Source organism: Hyperolius riggenbachi, chromosome 1 (genome assembly GCF_040937935.1).
Source record: "Hyperolius riggenbachi isolate aHypRig1 chromosome 1, aHypRig1.pri, whole genome shotgun sequence".
In the NCBI taxonomy this organism is placed as follows: Eukaryota; Metazoa; Chordata; class Amphibia; order Anura; family Hyperoliidae; genus Hyperolius; species Hyperolius riggenbachi.
The window spans coordinates 80949784-80958264 of NC_090646.1; the positions used below are offsets into that span (position 1 = coordinate 80949784).

The window sequence follows — 8481 nt, forward strand, 5'->3', positions numbered from 1 at the left end:
ACGCCCATCCCCCTTTGCCCCATCCTCCTCCTGTTGTAACTGCTGCAAGTGTGCCCACGCATGCGCAATAGCGCAAAAGCACAGACACACACACACACAGGAGAGGATGCAGAGACACAGGAATTTCATTGGATTGGGGGGAAGGGTGGCATTCTCACAACTTTGCCTCAGACGGCAAAAAGTCTAGATTCATTCGGTCCATTGTTAAGTAAGTATTTCGCTTTGGGATGTGTTTTAGATTTTGGCCCCTCATGTGATTGAGTTTGACACCCCTTGGTGTACAATGGGAGATGGAAACTATATTTAAATATATCTGAGGCCTGGAAACCACTACAAATTGCAAATCGCTAGCGCAGTCACTAGCATTTTCAATTAGTGTTTGCAGAGCAGGGACAAGGTCCTCCAGCACCCAAGGCTGAGACACCAAAGTGCGCCCCTCCATCCCTCCCACCCCAGCCGTCACACACTGATTGCTATCAGACTAAGAGGGCCACAGGGCCCACAACCTCCCCAACACCTTACTCTCTAGTTATCTGGCTTGCAGTCACTGTCATGTATCCCCTTTTCTCATTTCTTTCTGCTTCATACACAATAAAGGAATGACAGCTGAACAAATTGTGCGCCCCCTCCTACACTGCGCCCTGAGGCTGGAGCCTCTCCAGCCTATGCCTCGGCCCGGCCCTGGTGTTTTGTAAGCGATTTCATGAGCATTTTCCGGCAATTTTGGTAACTATTTTAAAAAGTGTAAGCTTTTTGCCAGCGATTGTGATAGCGTTTGCGATTAGCGATTTTAATTCTGATTGGTCCTTTCAATTTACATAGTTACATAGTTATTTTGGTTGAAAAAAGACATACGTCCATCTAGTTCAACCAGTATAATTTATTATAATTTTTTTTACAGTTTGCAGTAACTTAAAATCACACACAAATCGCTATGTGTAGCAATTCATGAGCAATTTGCCAGCTCTTCAATACTTTACATTGAAGCGCAAACGCTTCCAAAATTCTGCAGGTCCTGCGATTGCGATTTTGCTAATCGCAATCGATACTGTGGAATTTTGTTACATTTATCTACATTGGCAGAGCGTTTAGTGAAGTCGCTAGCAGTGTTCTCCCCAGAAGTTTTCTTAAGCCGAATGGCATAAAAAAGTAGCTGGGTGGCATAAAAAATAGCCGGGTGGCATCTGGGCCGGCCCGCTCATGAGGCGGGGTGAAACTTTTGCCTCAGGCGGCAAAGTTCTAGGGGCGGCATCCACCCGTCCGTGGGTGCGGGGGTGCCGGCCGCCGAGCTGGAGGGGTAGCTGGCAGGACGGGGGTATTGGGCCTAGCGGTGGGGAGGGAAGTCGGACCCCCCCTCCCTCGCCTGGGTCCCCCGATCTGCGCTCCCCTCCAGCTTTAAATGTAGCGTAAGATTGCGACAGACAGTAAGAGGCACGGGCGGGGGATCACTCACCTTCCTTGTTCCAACGTGCGCTCCACTGACGTCACTTCCTGTAACGCTGCCCACTGTATTGTACGTGGGGGGGGGGGGCGGGGGCTAAGGCAGCGGCAATTTTTTCAAAACTTGCCTCAGGCGGCAAAAAGTCTAGGGCCGGCCCTGGGTGGCATGAAAAATAGCCGGGTGGGGCAAGATGAGAGAATGCAGGGCTGGCGCCTCTCTGCTTACAGCAGAGAAGGAGGTGAGCAAATAACAGCCGGGTGCTCACCAAAACTAGCCGGGTGGAGCATCCGGCTAAAAGAGCCTGGGGAGAACACTGGCTAGCGATTTAAAATGCTCCCTAAATGCTCAAAAAAGCTCTCTAGTGGGTTCCAGGCCTCAGACAGCATCAAGAGTGAAAATTGTTTCCACTTGAGTAAACCAGAGGAATTAAAACACAGAACTGGTAAAAATAAGGGAAGTGATGGAATACAAAGCAGATGACAGACTAGAGAGCGGGGGAGAACTAACAGCCATACAGATGAGTTAATGCGAGGCACAACAGATGCTACATAAAGATGTGGTCAAGCGCTCCTCTCGCTCTTCCACCCATGTAATGAGCATATTTTAGAGACGAGGGGAGTTTTCGCTGACGGCACGCAGTTGCAAAGGCCGGAAAAATGCTAGGCCAAAATACAAGGGTGAATGTGGAAAAATCACGCAGAACTAGTTTGATCATTGTGAACTCTCTGTTTAATGGCCAAACATAATAATGGTGGAAGTGTTACGCTGAATTACGCTCACCTGTCATACAACTGATGGCTGAAACTGCAGGAGAGGGAAAGTCGGAGGTGTGAGCCAGAGGCATGACAGTAGAGCTTATGGTGGCCTGAATAAGGGTTGATGACATGTTTACCTGATTCCCCAGGGGTCCGACTGCTGTGATCTGCCAGTCCTAACCAAAGTCATCGCTCCAGAACAGCAATGACTCTCAGAGAAATTATTATTCAGTATTATTATTATGTAGCATTTATATAGCGCCAACATATTCCGCAGCACTTTACAGAGTACATAGTTATTATGTCATAGTCAAGTCATGACTGTCACTCAAAGGCCAGGGGTGCAGCTAAGGTTTTGGTGGTTCCAAACAGCCCATAATTCGGGGGACCCAACCCAAAGGGAGCGGCGTGTGAAGCCCCCAGTTAATAAATGAGATAGGGACTGTAGGTCAGTTCCTAACCTGAATCTGTTCTATTTTGTCCCCCTCTGTTCTCCCTGTGCCTCTTCTGTCCCACTCCGTGTCACCACTGTTCTCTCTGTGCCTCTTTTGTCCCACTCTGTGCCCCCCTGTGTCACCTCTTATCCCCCTCTGTGTCAGTTCTTGTCCTCCTGCCCTATCCTAGCCAGGTATAGGTGCCCCCAGTATAGGTATCCAAGCATAGGTCCCCCAGTATAGGTAGCCAGGCATAGGTGGTGCCCCATTATAGGTTAGCCAAGTACAGGTGCCCCCAGTATAGGTATCCAGCTATAGGTGGTGCCTCAGTATAGGTAGCCTGGTATAGTTGCCCCGAGTGTAGGTAGCCAGGTACAGATGGTGCCCCAGTATAGGTTAGCCAGGTACAGGTGCCCCAAGTATAGTCAACAAGCTATAGATGCCTCCAGTATAGGTATCCAGGTACAGGTGATTCCCCAGTATAGGAAGAAGCTATAGGTGCCCCAGTATAGGTAGCCAGGTACAGGTGTTGCCCCCAGAATATGTAGCAAGCTCCAGAATATGTAGCAAGCTATAGGAGGCCCAGTATAGGGAGCCAGGTACAGATGGTGCCCCCAGTATGGGTAGAGAGCTATAGGTGCCCATTATAGGTAGTATGGTACAGATGGTGCCCCTATATAGGTAGCAAGCTATAGGTGCCCCCAGTATAGGTAGTCAGGTACAGGTGGTGCCCCAGTATAGGTAGAGAGCTATAGGTGCCCCCAGTATAGGTAGCCAGGTGCAAGTGGTGCCCCAGTATAGGTTAGCCAAGTACAGGTGCCCCCAGTATAGGTATCCAGCTATAGGTGGTGCCCCAGTATAGGTAGCCTGGTATAGTTGCCCCCAGTGTAGGTAGCCAGGTACAGATGGTGCCCCAGTATAGGTTAGCCAGGTACAGGTGCCCCAAGTATAGTCAACAAGCTATAGATGCCTCCAGTATAGGTATCCAGGTACAGGTGATTCCCCAGAATAGGAAGAAGCTATAGGTGCCCCAGTATAGGTAGCCAGGTACAGGTGTTGCCCCCAGAATATGTAGCAAGCTCCAGAATATGCAGCAAGCTATAGGAGCCCCAGTATAGGGAGCCAGGTACAGATGGTGCCCCCAGTATGGGTAGAGAGCTATAGGTGCCCATTATCGGTAGTATGGTACAGATGGTGCCCCTATATAGGTAGCAAGCTATAGGTGCCCCCAGTATAGGTAGTCAGGTACAGGTGGTGCCCCAGTATAGGTAGAGAGCTATAGGTGCCCCCAGTATAGGTAGCCAGGTGCAAGTGGTGCCCCAGTATAGGTTAGCAAAGTACAGGTGCCCCCAGTATAGGTATCCAGCTATAGGTGGTGTCCCAGTATAGGTAGCCTGGTATAGTTGCCCCCAGTGTAGGTAGCCAGGTACAGATGGTGCCCCAGTATAGGTTAGCCAAGTACAGGTGCCCCCATTATAGTCAACAAGCTATAGATGCCCCCAGTATAGTCAACAAGCTATAGATGCCCCCAGTATAGGTAGCCAGGTACAGGTGCCCCCAGTATAGGAAGCAAGCTATAGGAGCGCCAGTATAGGTAGCCAGGTACAGGTGGTTTTCTTAATATATGTAGCGAGCTATAGGTGCCCCAGTATAGGTAGCCAGGTATAGGTGGTGCCCCAGTATAGGTAGCCAGGTACAGGTGGTGCCCCCAGTATATGTAGTGAACTATAGGTGCCCAGTATAGGTAGTCTGGTACAGATGGTGCCCCAGTATAGGTAGCAGCTATAGGTGCATAGTATAAGTAGTCTGGTACAGGTGGTGCCCCAGTATAGGTTGCGAGCTATGCAAATAAGTAGCTGTATGCATCTCTTGACTAGAGCAGCAGGATTTGGCCGCATTACAATAATTGGGCATCAGATTGGGAAATTGGATTCCAGTGCCCAGTTGATGCACGATAGCCACTGTTTGGCTAAAACACCTGGAAATGAAGATGATGCAAGGTGAGTACCGGTGAGGGTCAGAGGTTAAGTTTAGGCACTAGGCCATTTATGCCAGCAATAGGGTAGACATCAGAGATTAATTGACATAGGGAGGCTAGAGTTAAGGCATCCAAAAACGATACAGTAAAATCTTACAGCAATTTTTTAAAAACCATTGGTTGTACAGAACAAATCTTTTTTTTTTACTAGTTTAATGGTGCCCATACATGATACAATTTTTTCATTTTTTTTTTTCGATCAGAAAAATTTGATCAATTATTATGTTTTGTCAAATTGAATATGAAGAACAAGTTGGTTTATCTAATAGTATTTTCTTATACTACCTACCATACACTGTACAATTTCTCAAACAATCACTCAGATTTTTACAACATGTCCGATCAGATTTTTATAGAAAACACGGAATAATCGTTTGATTTTTCTTGATCGAAGAAAAAGATTCTTTTTGATTTTCACTCTATTTGATCATTTTAGCAGAATAAATGGGAACATCAAACGTTTTAAAGGGACTCCGAGCAGTGCAGAAACTATGGAAAGATGCATATCATTTTAAAGCTCTCTTTCTCCTCTTTCCAATGATATGTAAACCACCGCCCTACGCCTTTTAGTTTTCTTTATTTTCGCGATTGAAATCGCGGCCGCGGCAATTTCAATCGCGAAAATAGCGAAAACTAAAAGGCGTATGGCAGCGGTTTATATATCATTGGAAAGAGGAGAAAGAGAGCTTTAAAATGATATGCATCTTTCCATAGTTTCTGCACTGCTCGGAGTCCCTTTAATTGCACTGTGTATGGGCAGCATAAGAAATCTGATCGGATTGCCCTTTTAAAAAAAAAATACAAACCAATAGGCAAACCAATGGGCAGTGGGGTATTTTTCTGATCCGTTTTTTTTTTAATGAAAATTGAATGGATAGATGGAAGCAATTTTTCCAGTTTGCAATCATTTTGAGAGAAAAATCGAGCATGCATGTGTGGTACATTGGTCAGATTTTTCAAATGTTACAATCAGAAAATTGAAAAGAAATCGCCTCCCCCACTTCCCAAAAACATACAGATCAGTTAATTGTCCTCCCTCTAAAATTGGCCCTAGACTATGATACATACACTAAGGCTTCTTTCACACTAAGACGTTGCGTTAGGTGCTACGTTAAGGTCGCATAACGTGCACCTAACGCAACGCATGCTGGTGGTGGCAGAGGACGTTAGCAAAGAGCCGCGTTAAGCGGCTCTTTGATGTGTCCGTGATGCGTACTATAGTACGCATGCGCTGGTGGAGACCCCGTGAGCGGAACACTCCGCATCACGTGGTCCCGCCAGTGACGTCAGCACAGTGCAGGGAATATTAATTAGCCATGTGGCTAATCACTGCACCTGTGCAAGCAGGCTAACGCAGCAAAGCCGCTCTAACGCCGTAGCATGCTGCACTTTAGATTGATGTGCAGCGTTACAATGTAACGCAACGTGGGCACTGTGAACAGCCCATTGCAGTTACATTGCTGTGCGTTGGGGAGCGTTACAGGCTGCACTAACGTGCGCCTGTAACGTCTCACTGTGAAAGCAGCCTAAATGATGCTTTCAAATACATATGACTATGGTAGGGACAGTTGAGAAACAAGACAATATACTATGTACAGCGCCGCTGTGGAAGATGGCAGCGCTATAAAAATACTAAATAATACGTTTCAAAAATGGTATGGTATGTGGCCACCTTTAGGCATATGGAGGAACTGTGAGTTGTGGTAGAATTTCACTTGTAGAATTTCCTTTCTTTCTCTTATATCTTCAGCCTTGAGAAAAAGAGAAATGTGTGTCTTCCGGCCACTAGGATGCGCAGTAAGTACAGAAAACACGGTGATCGGGTAAGAAACCTGGAGGTTGGTTTGCTATATAACCTCATTTTTATCACTTTTTAATTTATTTTCAGAATGGAAAATTCTAAGCACTTGAATCCAGATCAAAGAAATCCCTGGTATCATTCAGGCGAGATGAATATGCCTATTGTTTTTATGCAGCCATACAGGCCAGTCAAACAAGGATAAGTGCCCTGTAAGTAAACATGCTTCAAGCAACCTCATTTCAGATATTGTCACCAGATGTTACTGTTCACAGGTGACTGTAACTAAATGTATTAGACTCACATTTTCCATGCCAGGCTCACCTTGTGGGTAAAAGCCATTGTCTATGTTAGATCATGTTTTTCAAGACAACTTCTATCATACCTGGCTACCTATACTGGTGGCACCTATACTTGGCTATGGGGGGGGGGGGGGGCTATACCTGGCTACCTACCTATACTGAATGCAAAAAAGCTTTATTGGCAGGACCAAATACATTGAACATTGCCAATGCAAAACAGAGCATTAACATGGGGGGTAGGGGTTACGGTATACAGTCCATAAGTGTGTGGAGGATATAAGGAATAGTATGGGGGCTGGAATATATAGTCTATAGGGGAGTGGGGTATAGGGGGCAGCATAAGGGGTATACTAAGGGGGGGTTTGGTCACCAGTGGTGATTGGATAATTTCTGTGATCACGGAACAGCCGTGATTCATGAGCACTTTTTCACTATTCAACTTCGAAATCCGAATCCGTGATCGATTCTGGATCACTGAAAGCGGCCAAGAAAATTCCAAGATTGCAAATATTTGGGATGCGGTTACGGCCGTGATTGCAGTCGAAATCCATGTTTAGGTCATGATTGGGCGGAAATGGGCAGAATTGACATCCCTGGGCCAATCAGAGGCCCCCAGCCAGGCCCTAGCAACCAATTATAGGAGGGGAGGCTCTGCCCTCCCCTCCTGTATATAAAGTGGGGGCCATTTCCAGAGCTCCGTCCTTGCTAGACTCTGTGGCACTGAGAGGATCATCTACAGGCCATATTGTACATCAGCAAGAGTGTTTTCAGTCCTTACATTGCCTGTACTGTATCCTGATACTTGTATTCAACTAGCTAGCCAGTGAGTGATTACATGAGTTAGTTGTAGTCAGTGTAGTTGTCAGTGAGAGAGTGTACTGATTGCTATGCTTAGTGCAGGTAGGCAGGCAGGTTCAACTGCACACTGATTCTACTGCTCTATTACTGTATACTTGTTAGCTAGCTAAGCCAGCCAGCCAGTGATCAACTGAAAATCAAATCGCTAGGGATATCAAATCTAACCCAAAAAAGTTTTACAAGTACATCAACTCTAAAAAAAAGAAAGGTTGACTGTATAGGAATCCTAAAGGATGAGGGTGGGAACTCAATGGTGGATGACCAAGGTAAGGCAGAGTTATTAAATGCTTTCTTTGCTTCTGTCTTCACAAAGGAAACAGCACTGTTGCAAATTACAGAGGCAGAAGAGTCTCAATCTTCTAACTGTAATATTAAATACTTAACGCAGGAAGAAGTAAAGGCAAGACTAAATAAATTAAAAATAGACAAGGCACCTGGCCCGGATGGCATGCATCCTCGGGTCCTAAGAGAATTAAGTTCAGTTATAGCTAAGCCCCTTTATCTTATCTTTTGTGACTCTCTTGCAACTAGCAGAGTCCCAGTGGATTGCCGTACAGCCCACGTTTTCCCATTATTTAAGAAGGGCAAAAAATCTGATCCAGGAAATTATAGACCTGTAAGCTTAACATCAGTTGTATGCAAACTATTTGAGGGGTTACTAAGAGATACTATACATGACTTCATAGTAGAAAATAATCTTATTTCTCAGCATCAACATGGGTTTACTAAAGACAGGTCCTGTTTGACTAACATGCTCAGCTTTTATAAGGTAGTGAATGCTAATATGGATATTGGGAATGCTGTAGATGTGATATACTTGGACTTTGCAAAGGCCTTCGACACTGTTCCCCACAG

General features: G+C 45.8%; 1 long non-coding RNA gene across 1 annotated transcript in view; it reads left to right on the forward strand.

Moving 5' to 3' along the window:
• The window catches only part of LOC137545600 (uncharacterized), a 41166-nt gene extending 34460 nt beyond the window's left edge, over positions 1-6706 (forward strand). The window contains exons 2-3 of the long non-coding RNA XR_011026064.1: positions 6419-6465; positions 6557-6706. This is a non-coding gene — a long non-coding RNA (uncharacterized lncRNA). The remainder of the gene's footprint in view (positions 1-6418; positions 6466-6556) is intronic.
• Positions 6707-8481: the final 1775 nt, after the last annotated feature.